The sequence below is a fragment of the Lissotriton helveticus genome, chromosome 1_1 (assembly GCF_964261635.1).
Source record: "Lissotriton helveticus chromosome 1_1, aLisHel1.1, whole genome shotgun sequence".
NCBI lineage: Eukaryota > Metazoa > Chordata > Amphibia > Caudata > Salamandridae > Lissotriton > Lissotriton helveticus.
Window position 1 is genome coordinate 63723746 of NC_136057.1, and position 21399 is coordinate 63745144.

Consider the following 21399-nt stretch of genomic DNA (forward strand, 5'->3'; position numbering starts at 1 on the left):
ACTATGAGAAACCCTACTCTATGGCAGGGTGCTGCCTGCCACTATATTGCAGGTTACTTCCAACATAATCTGATTTATACATACATACTCCAGGGTGCTGCCAGCTATCGGGTCTGCACACAGCAGTCTGGAGCCACTCAGGAAGGATATAAGCTCTTCATTTCATCTTAAGCCCTTAGGTTACATTCACAGCCTGATGGGTCCGTAGAACTTTATCCTCGCTCTAACTGCGCCGAGCAGATAGACGTAGCCCAACATAGTCTGTGTTGTGTGCTGGGTGACGCCTGGCATCTTATTATCGTTGGCGGATGGATGAAGCTCTGATAAGAGCTACTACAAGAAGAGCAGAGAAACAGGACCACAGATCGCCACAGAGTGATAACTGCCCAAAAGCTGAAGAAAGAAATCTGGAACAGCAAACCTCCTACACCCTGGAGAGTCTCCAGAGTAAGCAAATGATGGTAATGAAATACAAACTGCAGCATTAAGGTCACTGTAACACTGGGCAGGGGACGAGAGGAAAAGTACCGGATAATGTTGAGTGGTGGCGTAGTGAACTGATATCCTCCCCCTCTCTGCCTCATTATCAGCATGACTGGAACAGGGGAGAAGCCTGTTCCTGGGAACTAGCCGATGAATTGGATGATGGCCCCTTTAACTGGAAGACACACGAGTACGCAGTTCCACCCCCTGATGACGATGCAGGATTCCTAGTGGGTAAAAACACGGAAGAAGATGTCCTGGCGTGTGACGTCACCGACCGAGGATCGAGAGTGGGAGAGCGGCCCGGAGGAGCAGAGAACTGAGCTTTTGGAGGCGAACCCGAGGACGACAGGAGTAAGCCAGGAGGCCACCGGATCCGTGAATCGCCATGCCACACTCCCGAGGGAGGAGTGTGGCTACAACAGGTACGGCAGCGTTTGGCGGGCTGGGTAGGAAGACGGGGTTCTTCTAAACCGTAGCTGCGTGTGTGCCAGAATATCTGCCCAACCTTTCTTTGTCCTCACCGTGTAAATATACCCCTCTTCACCAGTAATCACGCCTCTGCACCCTCGCACATTTAATAAAGTGTTTAGCACCTTAGCACGGGTGTCCCCTGCACTTGCCCGGTTCCCTGTGGGAGAGTCCAGATACAGTACATATCCTGACGATCTGTACCTGTTTCTTTTCCCTGGCGGAGTCCAACGAGGAGTTAGGAAGAATGAAACATCCCCTGAAGTCTGCTTCTTAACCATCTGGAAACAAGACCATAACCAGACGCCATCACGGACCCCAGAGCTTTTCAGAGAGACACCCTGATAACCCGCCATAAAAAGACGTTTTCCAAAATAAAACCTTACCTACCCCGAACTGGTCTTAGGTCTCTTCTTGATCCCATGCCACAACTGGTGTCAGAAGTGGGATATCCCCCTTCCATCCCGCAATAGAAGATGGACCAAATCATAAAACACCTTATAAAGGGACAAGAAAAGTTAGAATGGGCCGTAGAAAGACGAATGATGTCGGCTCAAGCAGACAGGGAAGTTTTCAAGAACACCATTACGGCCCAAATCGAAGGCTTAAATAAGGCGGTGCAACAACCCGGTGCTTTACCCGAACGAAGAGCCACCCCGACGCATCCCTCGGGAGTATCTTTACAAAAATACAACTTAGGGGAGGATCCAGATGCCTTTCTGACTAACTTTGAAAGAGCAGCCCGTGCCTGTGGTTGGGCACAAGAAAAATGGCCCTTCTTTCTGGCCTCATTGTTAACCGGGGAAGCTCAGGCTGCATACCAGGTGGCCAATGCCACAAGGAATACGCCATATCAAGAGATCAAAGAAATAATCCTGACCCACTTAGGATTAGATTCAGAGGCCTATCGTGTACAGTTCAGGAAAGAAAAAGGAATTCCTGGTGAAAACCCCAAGACTCTATATCTCCGGTTAAAAATGGCAGTCGATAAGTGGCTGAAACCCGAGAGCAGGTCCAAAGAAGAGATAATGACTAGTATATACTTGGAACAGTTTCTGGAAGCGTTACCATACGGAACCCAACGTTGGCTTAAGCAAAATTCTGGCCTTACTGCCCAACAAGCCGTAGAGATGGCCACCATTTATTGCCGAGCGCAGCCTAGGTCTCTCCCTTGGGACCAAAAAAAACTACAAAGATGTCCACAGTACCAAAACCCAAAAGGAAGTTCAATGTCGGCCCAGAGCAGCCAAAAGTGAAACCCATAACAATGGAACCAGTTTTCAAAGGCCCCCAGTGCTTCGAGTGCGGCGAATGGGGCCATATCGCTAGACTGTGTCCCAGAAGAAAAGCCCCTGAAGAACCAATGGAGGTGGGGTACATACCTAAGGCCGTGATGTACACCGCTGAGATGGGACCATCGTTCTATGTAAGGGTAACGGTCAATCAACGACACATAAGGGCGCTGTTGGATTCAGGATGCAGGCAGTCCGTGATCCAAAAGAAACTAGTGCTACCCCAACTGCTCATTCCCAAGTCCCTTGTCCATATTAGATGTGTACATGGGGACGTAAAACCCTATCCATTGGCGCACATTACGATTATCCCCTTAGGGAGAAGTTCTGGGTCAGTGAGAGTAGGAGTGGTAGATTCCCTTCCTGAAGACCTGATAATAGGGGTAGACAACCCAGATTTTTTGGACCTGTTTCAGAGGGAACTTAAAGAACCTAAATCTGAAAAACCAAATGCATGCCCGGCCCTCTTGTCTACTGAACCTTGGGTACTGGATCGTAGTTTCCACTTCGCCCAAATTAACGATGCCACCCTGTTTAACGCTTGGGAAAAGGCCCATGTGGAACAAGCCCAAACTAGTCAAAGCTTCCCTAAATTCTTGATAAAAGATGACCTGTTATATAGGTTAGGTAAACCCATGGATTCCCTCCAATTGTTAGTACCAAAAGAATTCAGAAAACAAGTCCTGTTTTATGCCCACACTCACCTAACGGCTGGTCATTCAGGCACTGAAAAAACGACACAACAACTACTGAAACTTTTTTATTGGCCAGGGATTTATGAAGAGGCAGAGGAGTATTGTAAACAGTGTGACATTTGCCAGAAAAGAAATATGTAAAAAACCCCTGCTGTTCCCTTACAACCTCTCCCCATATTGGGGACTCCATTCGAAAGGGTAGGCATGGACATTATCGGGCCCCTTCCTCGCACTGCAAAAGGAAATTCCTATGCCCTGATCCTAGTGGATTACACAACTAGGTTTCCGGAGGCCTTTCCCTTAAGAATCCCCAATGCTAAGAACATAGCCGAGAAATTGATAGAATTATTCTCGAGGGTGGGATTTCCTAAGGAAATCTTAACAGTCCAGGGGACCCCGTTCGTCTCCAGAATGATGACGGAAGTCTGTAAATTGCTAGATTGGTCTCACATAAAAACCTCAGCCTACCACCCCCAAACGGATGGGTTGGTAGAAAGGTACAACAGGACCTTGAAAACAACCCTAAAAAAAATGCTCTCTATTGAACACAAAGACTGGGACCAAGTCCTACCGTTAGCACTATATGTACTGAGGGCCCAGGTACAAAGTAGTTTAGGTTGCTCAGCCTTTGAACTGCGGTACGGCCGACAACCTTGGTCCCTCTTGGAAATAACGAAGGACACTTGGGAACAAGAGAAACTAGTGCTACCCCAACAGCTCATTCCCAAGTCCCTCGTCCATATTAGATGTGTACATGGGGACGTAAAACCCTATCCATTGCGCACATTACGATTACCCCCTTAGGGAGAAGTCCTGGGTCAGTGAGAGTAGGAGTGGTAGATTACCTTCCTGAAGACCTCATAATAAGGGTAGAAAACCCAGATTTTTTGGACCTGTTTCAGAGGGAACTTAAAGAATCTAAATCTGAAAAACCAAATGCATGCCCGGCCCTCTTGTCTACTAAACCTTGGGTACTGGATCGTAGTTCCCACTTCGCCCAAATTAACGATGCCACCCTGCTTAACGCTTGGGAAATGGCCCATGTGGAACAAGCCCAACCTAGTCAAAGCTTCCCTAAATTCTTGATAAAAGATTACCTGTTATATAGGTTAGGTAAACCCATGGATTCCCTCCAATTGTTAGTATCAAAAGAATTCAGAAAACAAGTCCTATTTTATGCCCACACTCACCTAACGGCTGGTCATTCAGGCGCCGAAAAAACGACACAACCCCTACTGAAACTTTTTTATTGGCCAGGGATTTATAAAGAGGCAGAGGAGTATTGTAAACAGTGTGACATTTGCCAGAAAAGAAATATGTATAAACCCCCTGCTGTTCCCTTACAACCTCTCCCCATATTGGGGACTCCATTTGAAAGGGTAGGCATGGACATTATCGGACCCCTTCCTCGCACTGCAAAAGGACATTCCTATGCCCTGATCCTAGTGGACTACACAACTAGGTTTCCGGAGGCCTTTCCCTTAAGAATCCCCAATGCTAAGAACATAGCCAAGAAATTGATAGAATTATTCTCGAGGGTGGGATTTCCAAAGGAAATATTAACAGACCAGGGGACCCCGTTCGTCTCCAGAATGATGACGGAAGTCTGTAAATTGCTAGATTTGTCTCACATAAAAACTTCAGCCTACCACCCCCAAACGGATGGGTTGGTAGAAAGGTACAACAGGACCTTGTAAACAACCCTAAAAAAAATGCTCTCTATTGAACACAAAGACTGGGACCAAGTCCTACCTTTAGCACTATATGTACCGAGGGCACAGGTACAAAGTAGTTTAGGTTGCTCAGCCTTTGAACTGCTGTACGGCCGACAACCTCGGTCCCTCTTGGAAATAACAAAGGACACTTGGGAACAAGAGAAACACCACAAACAGAAAACCCTACTAGAGTATACTCAACAGCTGAAGTCCAAGCTCAGCAAACTGAGAGATTTGGCATACTCTTCCTTAGAAAATAACCAGAACAGGCAAAAGAAATATTATGACAAAGGAAAGAAATGGAGAACCCTAGAAAAGGGAGACTGGGTTTTAGTGTTGTTACCCTCCTCCACTAATAAATTCAGGAGTGAATGGCTGGGTCCCTATCCCATAGTAGACACCATAGGGAGAACCACTTACAGGGTCCAGATCTCCCCTTCGAGGAGGCAGACCTTTCACATCAATCTATTAAAAAAATGGATAGGTCCGATACCCAAGGTAGCTCAATTTGGAATCCCTACTGGGTCAGAGCAGAGCACCTTAGAACAACTGCCTGTTAATGAAGAACTTACATACGCCAAGAAAACTGAGCTCCAAAACACCTTACATCCCTTCTCTCTAATGTTTTCAGACCTGCCAGGACGAACACATTTGATAGAGCACAAAATAGAAACAGAACCAGGGAAATGTGTTAAACAAAAACCCTACAGGGTGCCGGCAGCACGACGACAGGATATACAAGCATTTACAATGCAATAGGTCTTGCAGCATTAAAGTTTGAGTTACTGGCATTGTAAATGGCAATGCTTTGCAAAAAAAAAATTTTTTGATTTGCAATTGGTATATAAGCATTGTTTGTGAATGGTTAGTTGTTGCTTATGCTAAGCAAAGTTGGCAGTAATATAGAGTGCTAGACTTTCTTGTTATAAGCATGCTGATTTAAAGCGCTCCGATACCTGCGGGTAAAATTTGGGCTATATAAAAGTGAAAACTCATAAATACATTTTAAAAAGCCTACCTGTACCATGTCCATTCTTATTCTGCGGTGCCACATATCTTTGGGTCCCCGTACTTATTAACTGCACCCGGCTGTGGGAAACCTCCATGGCAGGAACAACGTGTAGCGGGGCAGACACAGGCAATGTAGCCACTGTCCTGTGGCTGCACCGCGGGGTAACAGTGTAGGGGCAGGAAGGCAGGCAGCTGGTAGTGCTGTGCCATAGCAGTGTAGTTCTCTGTGTATGCTGGGCATAGGGGTTGCTATTGGCTGACAAGAAGTGGTGAGGAGGTGCCGGTTCGGTGTGCCTGCTTCCTGATCTTGGGCAGGCGACAGGTACAAATATGTACATCTTGAATCAAATGTCAGTCTCTCAGACTATGTAAAGCACTGTGACGTCCTGCAAGATTTTTGCACTTTTGAAAAAAACGGAAATATTAACATATCATCCAATCTTAGCAACAAATATGTCCCACACTATGGTGTGCAAATTGCTGCTTAGAGAATTCGGACTCTTTCAAGTATTGGCAATACACAAACAAGGTATCCATTCATTCATATTCTTAATGCAATATATTAGTGGAGTGATACAGGTGAGTGGGGTAACGTTTTAATGGCTGCCATTCACAGAACAGTTTCTCTGTTTACACTGTCTCTATACCGGTATGTCCCATTCGTCAGTCAACCTGTCTACCCAGCCTTCTTGTCTGACTTACACCATCTTTCTGTCCGTCCTTTGGGGTTTGTCTGTTTACTCACTGAGCCATTTACCCATCTATCTACCCATCTCTAAAGTTAAGTACAACCTCGCCTCTATTACAATACCTGTGCCCCTGTGACCTGAGATGAGGCGTTGACTCCGCTCTGATTCATTGCCTTCAACTGTGCGATGGTGTGTATGGAGTTTGGCTGCAGCCTGTACCAAACGTTCGCAGTTACGTGTTTGTGGCAGAACTGAAAGCAGCGCAGAGACGTTTATGGCACCCTGGCAGATGCTAGTGGCAACTGCGTTTTTTGTTTTAAAACGTGCCATCAAATTGCAAGAGGTGCAGTTCATATTTTGTGCCTGTTGGACTTGGCCCTTTTCACAGCAATGTTTTGCTTTTTGCTTCCCCGAATTCTGGAAGTCCCCCCTTGTAATGCAGTTGTATAGGCCCTGTGAGGTTAAAATGCCCTGTGTATTATTAAAATCCATGCTAGGTGCAGGTGCCCTCTACCCTCAATATGGCTGCCATAGGCCCCTGTTACTGCAGTGTGGTCTTGTTAAGGCGCATTCTAGTTGCCAGGAGCTGGCAGGGACTCCAAACATTGTTGCCATTCCAGCCTGCCTTGCCTGCCCACAGTTAGAGATGGGAAGCTCCTGGCACCTTCTAGAACAAGGGCGGAGCTTAGTTTTGCCGCCTTAGAGGGTGGTCACCTGACCTGGGCCTATATAAGCAAGGGAGGGAAAACTTTTCAGTCAGTTGGGGCATCACTGACCTGGGGAACCCACGCAGGAGTTTTAGGCGGTAGGGCCTAGTCAGGGACTTATGCCACAGAGAGTGACAGGGCTTAGGTGCTGCCTCTTAAGTTGAGTGAGGTACCCTGGACTACCCACTGATCTGGCCCGGCGAGAGGGGAACCCAGGGACCATCTACAGTGACCTGCAGAGGAAGCCTGCCTGCAGTCCCCAACTCAACCCCCCTTCAAGTAACAAGAAACTGATATTTACAAGGGCGCAAAAACCATCAAGCGACAAGAAAAAGAAGACCTTCAAATTACCACAGAACTGCTGGGGATCAACCACGTACTGGGCTGTGCTGCATCTGCGCCCCTTAATCCTGTCCTGGTCCCCCTTTTGCTATCCTGCCACTGTCGTGTGGCCTGTCCTGCATCATCTAAACTGCCTTCCCAGGGCTCTTCTGCTGTGCCCCTGTGAAGCGCTGGGTCCTTGGAGACTATTGTGCCCTGAAGCGCGGTGCCTGAGAAGCGCTATTATTTAGACTGTCTGCCCTGCCCGAACTGCTGGGTGTGCCCCCACATCGTGTTTCACCCAAGCGCTGTGGTGTTCCTGAAGTGCTATACTGCTGAGACGCTATTGCTGTGATTGCCCCCGCAGCGCTGGGGAGACTGAGCGCGCTGCGGAACTCACCGCTATCGCGGAGCTGGTGTCCTCTGTGTCCGTCTCGGCGGCCCCCGGTACGCGGAGAGGGCCGCCGCCGCATTGCTGAGGGCCGTAATCACCGCCGCAGCCCGGGGGCCCTCTGGGCCTTGACATTGCCGTAGCGGCCCAGCGCTCTCTTGTTGACGCCAGTGCCGCTCTTATCGCCCCCTTCGGCGGCCCCCTGAGCCAAGAGAGGGCCGCCGCACCACGACTCTAGGCCTCGTTAGGCCCGAAGCCGGCATTACCCGCGTCACGTGACGGGCGCCCGGCTGCATTCTTGGCCACGCCCCCGTCTTATCTGCCTCCTATTGGCCTTGGCAGCCGCACCCCCTGGCCGGCCGCGCTGGGATTGGCGTCCGGCACCAAACCTACCAGGAGCCGCGTCTGGATTGGCTCCCAGCTGTCGAGAAACCCCGGAAGGCCGGAACACCGTCAGGGCTGAAGGGAGGCCCGGGAAGAGCGCCGGAGCCGTGCGGGCCTCCCCTGACCGGCCTCCTCTCCGCCAAGGCTGGGAATACCGGCGAGGGGGCTCTGGAATCAGCGTGAGCTCCCTCCCTCTGCCAGCGACGTGCCAGCACGCTACAACGCTCCACAAGGGCCCTGAGGTGGGGGGCCGAAGAGTAAGGTAACTGCCGGAGGGAGGGAGCGGAGGGACGGAGACCGCCCCCAAACCCCCCTCCACCCCCCCCGGGGACACTGTTGTTGGGCCCCGTTGGCCCCGACTAGCCAAAGAAGGCCCCTGAATTGGATTATGACTCCGGTAGGCCCTGGGACCCGGGGCTAGCTGAGTTAACCACTGCCTGGGGGGGTACAGTTACATGCCAGGTACTGTAGCCTGATGCAGGGTGTGACCAGGCCTAAAGAGAAGTTGGTTTACCTGAAGAGGTGTTAGATCTTCGGCCTAATGAACTGTTTGCTGTTACCTAAGGCCAGGTTTTATGACATGCCTCCAGTTCTACACTGAAATGTTGATTACTTCCTCAAAGGTCTTCTGGTAGATGGTTAGTCCTATCTAATGAGATGTTTGCCCCATGCCTGAGGAAAGGTTCATGCTTGAGTAATAAGGTTAATGCACTGCGTATTCCAGCCTCAGGAAATGTTTATGCTCCCTTGATGAAATGTTTAATGGGTCATGCCAGGTTTCTAAAGAAATGTTTATACCTGCTTCAGGGAATTTGTTACTAAGGATTACTGCTGGAATGAAGATATTAATGTCTAGTGTATCTATGCTCCTTTTACCTTAGGCACTGGTTAATCTTGCCTTCCTGAAACTCTCCACAGATGGTAATGGAAAGGGTTGTGTTTACCTAGGGGAATATTTACTCATGCTGGCTGAAACGTTCGCTCTGCGACTCTAATGAAATGCACTGCCCCTTTTCATTTGATACCATGCTTATGGTGGCCTTAATGAAAGGTTGTATTCTGGGCTAAAGAGAGGTTGATGCTTATTCATGCTTGCCGGAAGATGAGCTACATGCCCATAGTTATGGAGTGGGGTGCTCCTTGCTTTAATATAATGTTTGCTTAACCTTTGAACCGGTATCTCCACAGGAAAGATTCATGCCTGCATTTTCCAGAAGACTGCAGGGGTGATTTACTTCATGCCTAATGAATGTTGTCGTTTTCACTAATGAAATGTTTTAACCCTGTCTAACGCAGTGTTCCCTGAGCCCTACTCCAGGAAATGTTTAGCGCTGAGTAACCTAGTGTTTATTCTTCTAATGAAAGGAGAAAAGCTGCGTCGTGAAACGTTTAAATGCCTAAGGAGATGTTTATCTTTGCCGAAGGAAATGTTTATTCCGGCTCATAGGGATTACGGAAAGGTTTATCTGACTAATTCAATGTTTAACCTTGTTTAGTGCTGCAATCCCTGAAGGCCTACAGGTATCTAGTGAAAGAGTTAACCTTACCTACTGAAAGGGTTTACCTTGGTCAATTAACTGTTCTTCATTTAATGAAATGGTTATTCTCCCATAGGAAAATGTGAAGTAATGAGATGTTAATTCTCTCATGAAAGGTTATGCTAATACCTTTATGAAATGGTTTTTGCAATATGCTAAGTTGATTATTGAACTGCTCCCTTTTCTCCCCTCCAATGAAATGTTTTGATGAGTAACTGATACTGTGATTTTCCACTCCTGAACCTCAATCTTATATAAAAGTTATTTGATTTTTAATCAAACACACTGGAGTGGTGTCAGTCATTGCGTGCCTTTTATTGTCTCAGCGGGTGTGTGCTGTGTAGTCACTAAACACCTAAGCTTTCGGGTGCCTACCTGCTCGTGCCAGGCTACCCCCGGGGAACTGGCGACCCCAGTTCCTACAGTGCCCAACAAAGATTATTGTTCCCACCACTTTGAGGTCCACATTGTGTGCGCGCATGTGGGTGTGTGAGCAGGGTGAGAGGTAAAGTGTGACTGTGGAGATCCTGCTGGATGTGTGTATGTTTGCTTGCTGTTGTGCACGCATTTATGCGCTACTCTTTGACTACCATGTGTCTGTGGTTTCCTCTTAGTATCTGACAGTGTTTATATGTGTGTCTGTGAAGTGACTGACTGACAGTGCGTATATGTGTGCCTGTGAGTGTTGGTGTGTGTCTGTAAGTATGCTTGAATTGCGCTCCTGTATGCATGCGCATATCTCCATAACTGTCTATGGTGTGTTAGTGTGTCTGTGGTTATAGCCCTGTGTGCTTGAGTGTGTGTGTGCCATTCTTTGTGGGTTTCACTGGCTGAGGCTGCTTGTTTGTGTCTGTGTGCGAGTAATAATCATATCTGTGTATCATCTTCGTGTGTGTTTGTTTACGGTCTGCTTGTCAGTGACTCTTTTGATGTGTGTCTGCCTGTGTGTGTATGCCTGATAGTCTGAGTGTCTCATTGGCGGTGGCCAGTCTGTGTGTTATTGGTATGCGTGACTCTAAGACATAATGTGTTTGGCTGCCTGTCAGCCCATGTGTGTGTCTGACTGGAGTGTTTCGACAGAGGTGAAGGCGGGGCTGTCATTCGGGCGTCATGCCTCCACACTCCATGGCATAGAGGATTATGTCTCCTGTCAAGCAGTCTGCGCAGGGGCACATACTACACACATGTTGCCGCCTTGTCTTGCAGAGAGCTCGGAAGAGACTGCTCTGCTCTCTGGCCATCCTGTTTGTTTCCGGGACCCAGTTATCTCCGAGACAACACCGGAGGCCGTTCTGGGCATCAGAGGGGTGAAGGGAGAAGGGATTAGTAACTCTGGCCCAGGTTCGCACCGGAGGAGGGGGTCTACGCCATAAAAGCAGGTCTAGGCTCTGCAGCGCGTCTTCTTGGTGTGTGGAATCGCGGCGGCAAAGTAGAAGTCTAGCCCCATGTTGTTGTTACACAGCAAACGCTGCAGGAGCAACATTAGAAAGTACAGTAGAGAGCAAATGAGTCCGGGAGGAAAACAGAGGCATGCAACCGCCCGAGCAGCCCTGCCTGCGGTGTCACCTGATCTCAGGGAGGGGCGCTGGCTGCATGTCTGCTGCTGATGGAGGAGGATCAGGCACTGACAACCACCCTATGGGGAGGGGGGGCATCGGCAGAGACTTAAACCGTTTGCGCTGTATAAACATCACAAAGTCCAACAAAAACAGCATACAACTGGCACGCGGGAACTTCCTCTGCTGGCAGTAAGCTCTGCCCCCATATTTATCGAGCCATCAGTTCTGGCCGATCTCGGGAGATCTTCAAGATATGTGGGGTGGGCTCACTCCTCTCATTGCTCGCAAATTCTTCACCAAGAGCCCAAATGCGGGCGCACTTTTTAACAAGCATTGGAAAGGGCATTAGATCTGCTCTACCACAAGTGTGGCTACAACAGGTAGGGGAGCATTTGGCGGGCTGGGTAGGAAGACGGGGTTCTTCTAAACCATAGCCGCGTGTGTGCCAGAATATCTGCACAACCTTTCTTTGTCCTCACAGTGTAAATATACCCCTCCTCACCAGTAATCACGCCTCTGCACCCTCGCACGTTTAATAAAGTGTTTAGCACCTTGGCATGGGTGTCCCCTGCACTTGCCCGGTTCCCTGTGGGAGAGTCCAGATAGAGTACATATCCTGACAATCATTACCTGTTTCTTTTCCTTGGCGGAGTCCAACGAGGAGTTAGGAAGAACGGAACATCCCCTGAAGTCTGCTTCTTAACCATCTGGAAACAAGACCATAACCAGACGCCATCACGGACCCCAGAGCTTTTCAGAGAGACACCTTGACAACCCACCATAAAGACGTTTTCCAAAATAAAACCTTACCTACCCCGAACTGGTCTTAGGTCTCTGCTTGATCCCACGCCACAGTCACACACTACAACATCTATCCCTTTAAACCGAAGAGAACAGCCTACAATAAAAAACTAACCAAAAAGCAACAAAACTAGAAAATGCATTTGCAAAAGCTGTAAAAGAGAAACTGTTAATACAAATGAACAATATTAAACTTTGTTGGTACCTTAGTAATGTGCTTACTTCTGAGCTTCACTCCATCTACAGCAATAACGCTCTGAAAGGAGAAATTACTGCTGTGAGTCTCAGAGTCTTCAGAATTACTGGTCTCAGTCACAAAGACTGTGGTGTCGGAAGATAACTTTCTCTTATTTGGCTTCATAGATCCACCAGTCACGCCATCGCTATTAGCAGACAGGCCACTGTCAGCAGCATCATAACTCCAGGCAGACCAGCAAAGAGGATCTCACCACTCACATTGGGTGAACAGACTCGTCTCTGCTACATACATCCACTCTGTTCTCAAATTTGATTGGGGCTGCCAAAATGCAAAGAGCTGCAATATATTCGCCACACTTTCCTGACTACCTTATTTTAAAAAGTTGTGACATTCAAGCGTGATTCTTTGATCATCTCCAAGCTGAATTTTTTTAGAGGTTCTATTGCCACACAATACTATCCCCATATTCCAGTTTGTCCACAGGGTGCTTCAAGCCTGGTAGGTTATCACCTGCCTGTTTTGCAGATAATTTCAGATAGTTTCTGTAAGAAACTGAATTATTATTTACGGTAGATGAGGAACAATCACAACCTTTGTCAGAGTGAACTTTCAAAGCCATTCAATTAACCTAGGATCAACCCCCTGGTACCTAAGCACCGAACAGGCAGGCTTAACTTAAGGTAATATGTCAAATATTTATGCAGAAACCCAAAAAGTAAAAGTCAAAATGCAAAACAATAAAAAACCCAAAACAAAATAGAAAAAAAAGTAAAATGTATTGAACAAAATGACACTAAAATGACAAAATCCAATAAGGGGAATGAGATATGAACTGTAAAGCTGTAAGAATCACAAGGTGCCAATGGATGAGGGGCCCGGGCATGGATTAGTCTCTCTGGACCTGTCTGCCAAGTCTGAGTGAACTTATTCTCCCTGTTCAGCAGGAAGTCACTATACCGGAGGAAGGGCTTTAAGTGGAATGAAAAACCTTGTGATGGCTCCCAGAGGGACGTGGTCGATGTAATGAAGGGCGCGGCTTAACAACCCAAACTGAAAATCCATGCTCGGCATAGTGTGTCGCCCCACTGGTATTTTGCTGCTTCGCCATTCCATCCATATACAACAAGTAACATTACATCTACTACAAGCCAGGACTATTGGCTTTGTCAATGGTTGTTAGTTGCATAAGATAAATATGCAACAGCGATGGCTTCAAAGGTTGAGGGGGGCTGCTAAGGGTGAGAATGGCTGTGAGAGGTGAGAGAACTGTAGCTGGTGTGAGAGCGGCGCTGCAAGGGTGTAATGGGTGCTGCGAGGGAGTGATGGAAAAACGGAAAAACGGAGGTTCTGCTAGTAGGCAAGAACGCCAATCTATGAACTGAGCAGTGGTGGCCGTCAGCCCTAGGAGCAATTCCTTCCCCAAAAAATGTAGTTAAGAACCTTGGTGTCATGATGGACTCTTCTCTTTCCTTTCAGGCTCACACTAAATAATTAGCCGCCTCGTGCTTTGGCACTTTGCGTGGTCTGAGACCCATTTTAAAATACTTTGCTCCCTCTGTTCGTCAACTCATTGTACAAGCTACCATCCTCTCACGCCTCGATTACTCGAGCTCCCTTCTCTTAGGGGCAAACATGGCGGAAACACTGAGAATGCAGCGCATTCAAAATGCTGCTGCCAGAGCACTGGTGGGCTTGCCGCGTTTCTGCTCAGTTTCTAGTACCATCCGTAAGCTACACTGGCTTCCCATTGATAGACGTATACTTTTTAAGACACTTTGTCTTTCCTTTAAATTCCTGAAGTGCACGAGTCCCGCCCTTTTGGGCGACCTGATCTCCCGCTATGTTCCTTCCCGCCCTCTCCGTTCTGCAGAGTCTCATTTGGCGGTGGTGCCTAGAATTAGACTCTCTAGGACGGGCGGCCGTGCTTTCCGGTACCTTGCCCCCAAACTATGGAATTCCCTTCACGTCCATATCCGCGCCATGGACTCTCTGCCATCTTTCAGGAAGGCTATCAAAACCTTCCTGATTCCACTACCTTAGGTTTCTCCTTGCTGTCTTTCTTGTTAGGCCGGTATATATAGTTGTTGTGTCCTCCTGTGGTCAGCGCCGGGACGCCCCTTTGCTGGGGCAGCTGCGTGCTTTACAAAATGGATAACATAACATAACATAACATAACATAACATGGGTGCTGCGAGGGTGTGATGGGCGCTGCGAGGGTGTGATGGGCACTGCGAGGATGTGAGAGGCGCTGTGGGGTGGTGAGAGGACGCTGTGAGGGGTGCTGCTGGGGATGAGAGTGGCGCTACTAAGGGTGAGAGGGGCTCTGCTAGAGGTGAGTAAGAACTTCAGGTGGTGTGAAAGCTGCACTGCTTGAGCCAGAGAGGGCCTGGTGGGGGTAACAGATGTGCTGAAGTGGGAGCGAAAGGGCACTGTAGTAGACAAGCAGTAATTCAGGGGTTAGAAGGGTAACACAGGGTTCGGGGACGGGGGCTGCAGAGGGCAAGGGATGCCTTGCAAGGGGGGAGAGGGGACATTGCTGGTGGGAGAAGGCCACTGACGTGTACCTGGGAGCTGTGCACGAGAGGGGATCGCTGCAGACTTCATCGAGGGCATTGAAGAGGGTGAGGCTGGGGGCACTACCACAGTGAAGAGTCCCATAGCAGTGGCTAACAACAACAAAAGGATGGAGCAGATAGTGTGATAAGTGTGTAAAAGGGCGCTCCTCTGGTGTGAGATTGGATGCCCCACGGAGGGAGGCCGGGCAGCGCGTCACTGGTTGAAGGTGTAACTCGGGGAGTGATCAGAGGTGCACGTCTGGTAGTGAGCCGTCACAGTGAGATCTTGAAAGGAGTGAGTTTGTATGGGGGGGAAGTCCCTGTCTACCGGGACTGTGTGTGCACGCGTATGGTTGAGGTGTGAATAGGGCGCACACTGCAAGAAGTCACTGTGGGGAGAGTGGATGTGTGCACGGGTGATAGTGAGTGTATGGAATCACCGTGTGAAGGTTGCATCCGCGCAGGTGGTGAGGAAGCAAGGAGAGGGTGAACCAGTGTGTGTAATGACTGTCTGCTGGAGGGCAGTGTGCAGCGATGAAGGGCTGCTCGTTGAAGGTGTGTGCAGCGTGATTGTGAGGGTACTGTGATTGCAGGTAGTGTCTGAGAACAACTGTCTGCAAGCAGTGCGCGATACGTCACCGATGCCCTGAAAACGCGCTGGCGGTATATATATCTCTGTGACACCCCTCATGGAAAGTGTGTGTAAGGCGCGTGTCTTCAGAGAAATGTGTGCACCGGAAACCATTGTGCAGACGTTATATCAGAGGGAGTGTGTCAGTGCGATTGTGCATAGAGAGGCTTCTTGCAGAAAGTCACTACAACAAAATGTGTGCGGGGGGAGTGCATGTATGGGGGTCACCAGCTAGGAAGTCACCACAGCCGATTAGGAAGTAACTGCAAGAAAAGTGTGTGCAAAGGGGGTCACCTGCTAGGTAGCCACTAGCCACTGCAGGGAGAGTGCGTGCAGGGTGAGTGCGTGCATGGTGAATACCAGCTAGGAAGTCAAGTGTGTGCAAGGTAAGTGCGTGCATGGGGGGTCACTGGCTAGGAAGTTATTGCGACAAAAGTGTGTGCAGGGTGAAGGCATGCATGGGGGTCACCAGCTAGGAAGTCGGTTTAAGGAAAGTGTTTGCAGGGTGAGTGCATGCATGCGGGTCACCATCTAGGAAGTCGCTTTAAGGAAAGTGTGTCCAGGATGAGTGCATGCATGGGGGGGTTACTGGCTTGAAAGTTATGTGGCCTACACTGTCATCCACTCGAAAGGGTGTTCTGTTCTGTATTATTACATGTGTGGCATACGAGGCTCCGAGTAGGATTGCATGCCATGAGTCAGCAGGGGGAAATTATTCCGCAGCTGTTTACTCCTGCCGCTCATGAGTATTCTGAGGTATTGGTAATCCACACGCACAGGGGTGTAATCACTCAGAAAAACACAGCAGGCCGCACACGATGAATACCACTTTAATTTGACAAGTCCCAAAGACAGCTCTGTGATCAAGAACAGAGAATGGTGCGTGTGTGTGTGTGCTTACGTGTGTGTGTGGGGATAGCCCTAGAATAAAATGTCAATGTCTGTGTTCCCTCCCAGATTTCTGTAATTTTCGCCAATACTGCGCTGCGGAGATATCTGCTTGTGGGTTATTATGTTAACATTTTAAATGCTGCACCTTTTAATTTGTTCCGATATGAAAAGATCATTAACCCGCACCGGCTTTGATAATGGGAAGGAAAGCATTTTTAAAGGGAACTTGCGAGAACGTAGCTCTTTTTCGAGGAAATATTGTTTGTTTGTGGCGGATTGCTGTGTTCAAGTTGTACATTTGGGAAAAACCTGATCTATGAAAAGGCCAATATTCGTGATGTCCATAAAACTTAAATCTGGTAGTAAACATCTGGCACACTCCGAGATGCAAGTAACACTGAACGGCCTGTCCCACACAAAATAGAGGCTGCGCATGGAGTTTGCACCGCGTGGGACGGGATCGTCCACGCGTAAATCGTTATAAAGCAAGGATTTTGACTTCAGCGTGTATTTATAGCTCTCGGGAATTCTGTGCTATATGTCCACCACCACCATGTCCACCATGTCCACCACCACCACGTCCACCACCACATCCACCACAACCACGTCCACCACCACCATGTCCACCACCACCATGTCCACCACCACCATGTCCACATCCACCACTACCATGTCCACCACCACCACATCCACCACTACCATGTCCAACACCACCACATCCACTACCACCACCACATCCACCACCACCACATCCACCACCACCACGTCCATCAACACCACATCCACTACGTCCACCACAACCATGTCCACCACCACCACGTACGTCCACCACCACCACACCCACCTCCACAACATCTACCACCAGCACCACATCCACCACCACCACCATCACCATGTCCACCACATCCACCACCACCATGTCCACTACCATCACCACGTCCACCACCACCACGTCCACCAGCATCATCACGTCCACCAATACGTCCACCACCACCATGTCCACCACCACCACCACGTCCACCACTAACATGTCCACCACCAACCCGTCCACCGCCACCATGTCCACCACCACCGCGTCCACCACCACGTCCACCACCACCATGTCCACCACCAACACCGCAACACCCACCTCCACCACCACGTACACCACCCCCACACCCACCACCACCACGTCCAACACCACAACATCCACCACCACGTCCACCATCACCACATTGACTACCACCAACACGTCCACCACCATGTCCACCACGCCCACTACTACCACGTCAACCACCAACCACGTCCACCACCACGTCCACCACTATCATGTCCACCACCACCATGTCCACCTCCACCAACACGTCCACCACCACCACGTCCAACACCACCGTGTCAACCACCACCACATCTACCACCACCACGTCCACCACCACCAGGTCCACCACATCTACCACCACATCCACCACCACCATGTCCACCACCACCACCACGTCCACAACCACATCCAACAACAACATCACCTCCACCACCACGTCTACCACCACATCCACCACTACCACGTCCACCACCACCACATACACCACCACCACATCCAACACCACCACCACCTCCACCATAACATCCACAACCACCACCTCTGCCACCACCTCCACCACCACAACCACCACCACCAGGTCCACCGCATCCACCACCACGTCCACCACCACCACATCCACCACCACCACATCCACCAACACCACCTCCACCACTACCACCACTATCACCACGTCCACAACCACCACCTCCACCACGACCACCACCACTACGTCACCACCACCATGTCCACCACATCCACCACCGCGTCCACCACCACCATGTCCATCACACCACCACCACGGCCACCACGAGTCCACCACCACATCTACCACCACCACTTCCACCACCACCACATCCACGTCCGCCACCAAGTCCACCCCCACATCCACTACCACTGCATCCAACACAACCGCGTCCATCACCACCACCACCTCCACCACCACATCCACCACTACCACATCCACCACCATGTCCACAACCACCAGCTCCACCACCACATCCACCACCACTACGTCCACCACCACCATGTCCACCACATCCACCACTGCGTCCACCACCACCATGTCCATCACACCACCACCATGTCCACCACCACGAGTCCACCACCACATCTACCACAACCACCACGTCCACCACCACGTCCACCACCACGTCCACCCCCACATCCACCATATCCACCGCATCCTCAACCACCACCGCGTCCACCACCACTGCGTCCATCACCACCACGTCCATCACCACCACGTCCACCACCACCACCACCACATCCACCACCACCACATCCACCACCGCCACATCCACCACCACCTCCACCACCACCACCACGTCCACAACCACCACCTCCACCACCTCCTCCACCACCACCATGTCCACCACCACCACATCCACCACCACTACGTCCACCACCACCATGTCCACCACCACCAACACGGCCACCACCACGTCCACCACGAGACCACCACCACATCCACCACCACGTCCACCACCACCACATCCACCACCACTATGTCCACCACCACAATGTCCACCACATCCCCCACCACCACCATGTCCACCACCACCATGTCCATCACCACCACCACGGCAACCACCACGTCCACCACGAGGCCACCACCACGTCTACCACCACCACATCCACGTCCACCCCCACATCAACCACCGCGTCCACCACCACCGCGTTCAACACCACTGCGTCCATCACCACCACGTCCACCACCACCACATCCACCACCACCACCTCCACCACAACCACCACCTCCACAACCACCACCTCCACAACCACCACCATGTCCATCATCACGACATCCATCACCACCACGTCCACATCGTCCACCACCACCCTCCCCCTCCACCACCACCACGTCCACCACCACCCTCCACCTCCACCACCACCAGGTCCACACCACCATGTCCACCACGTCCACCACCACCATGTCCATCACCATCACCACGTCCACCACCACCACGTCCACCACCACCACAACCATGTCCTCCACCACCACCACCATGTCCACCACCAATACCACCACATCCACCATCACCATGTCCACCTAATCCACCACAACCACCACGTCAACCACCACCACGTCCACCACCATCATGTCCATCACCACCACATCCAGCACCACCACGTCCATCACCACCACATCCATCACCACCATGTCCAAAACCACCATGTCCACGTCCACCACCACACTCACCACCACGTCCACCACCACATCCACCACCACCACATCCACCACCACTACGACCACCATGTCCACCACCACATCTACCACCACGTCCACCACCACCATGTACACCACCACTACACCCATGTCCTCCACCACCACATCCACCACTACCATCTCCACCACCAACACCACCACATCCACCACCACCATGTCCACCACCACCACCATGTTCACCACCACCACGTCCACCACCACTACATCCACCACCACCATGTCCACCACGTCCACCACAACCACATCCACTAACAACATCACCTCCACCACCACGTCCACCACCACATCCACCACTACATCCACCACCACGTCCACCAACACCACATCCACCACCACCACATCCACCAACACCACCTCCACCACTACCACCACTATCACCACGTCCACAACCACCACCTCCACCACCACATCCACCACCACTACGTCACCACCACCACCATGTCCACCACATCCACCACCGCGTCCACCACCACCATGTCCATCACACCACCACCACGGCCACCACGAGTCCACCACCACGTCTACCACCACCACTTCCACCACCACCACATCCACGTCCGCCACCAAGTCCACCCCCACATCCACTACCACTGCATCCAACACAACCGCGTCCATCACCACCACCACCTCCACCACCACATCCACCACTACCACATCCACCACCATCACCACCTCCACCACTATGTCCACAACCACCAGCTCCACCACCACATCCACCACCACTACGTCCACCACCACCATGTCCACCACATCCACCACTGCGTCCACCACCACCATGTCCATCACACCACCACCATGTCCACCACCACATCTACCACAACCACCACGTCCACCACCACGTCCACCACCACGTCCACCCCCACATCCACCACCACCACATCCACCGCATCCTCAACCACCACCGCGTCCACCACCACTGCGTCCATCACCACCACGTCCACCACCACCACCACCACATCCACCACCACCACATCCACCACCGCCACATCCACCACCACCTCCACCACCACCACCACGTCCACAACCACCACCTCCACCACCTCCACCACCTCCTCCACCACCACCATGTCCACCACCACCACATCCACCACCACTACGTCCACCACCACCATGTCCACCACCACCAACACGGCCACCACCACGTCCACCACGAGACCACCACCACATCCACGTCCACCACCACGTCCACCACCACCACATCCACCACCACTATGTCCACCACCACAATGTCCACCACATCCCCCACCACCACCATGTCCACCACCACCATGTCCATCACCACCACCACGGCCACCACCACGTCCACCACGAGGCCACCACCACGTCTACCACCACCACATCCACGTCCACCCCCACATCAACCACCGCGTCCAGCACCACCGCGTTCAACACCACTGCGTCCATCACCACCTCGTCCACCACCACCACATCCACCACCACCACCTCCACCACAACCACCACCTCCACAACCACCACCATGTCCATCATCACGACATCCATCACCACCACGTCCACATCGTCCACCACCACCCTCCCCCTCCACCACCACCACGTCCACCACCACCCTCCACCTCCACCACCACCATGTCCACACCACCATGTCCACCACGTCCACCACCACCATGTCCATCACCACGTCCACCACCACCACGTCCACCACCACCACAACCATGTCCTCCACCACCACCACCATGTCCACCACCAATACCACCACATCCACCATCACCATGTCCACCACATCCACCACAACCACCACGTCAACCACCACCACGTCCACCACCA

The 21399-nt window shown here is 51.0% G+C and overlaps 1 protein-coding gene across 1 annotated transcript in view; it reads right to left on the reverse strand.

Moving 5' to 3' along the window:
• The window catches only part of LOC144825272 (uncharacterized), an 80142-nt gene that overhangs the window by 55482 nt on the left and 3261 nt on the right, over positions 1-21399 (reverse strand). Inside the window, exon 2 of the mRNA XM_078684125.1 lies at positions 12263-12313. The gene's annotated coding sequence lies outside the window, so the exon portion shown is untranslated. The remainder of the gene's footprint in view (positions 1-12262; positions 12314-21399) is intronic.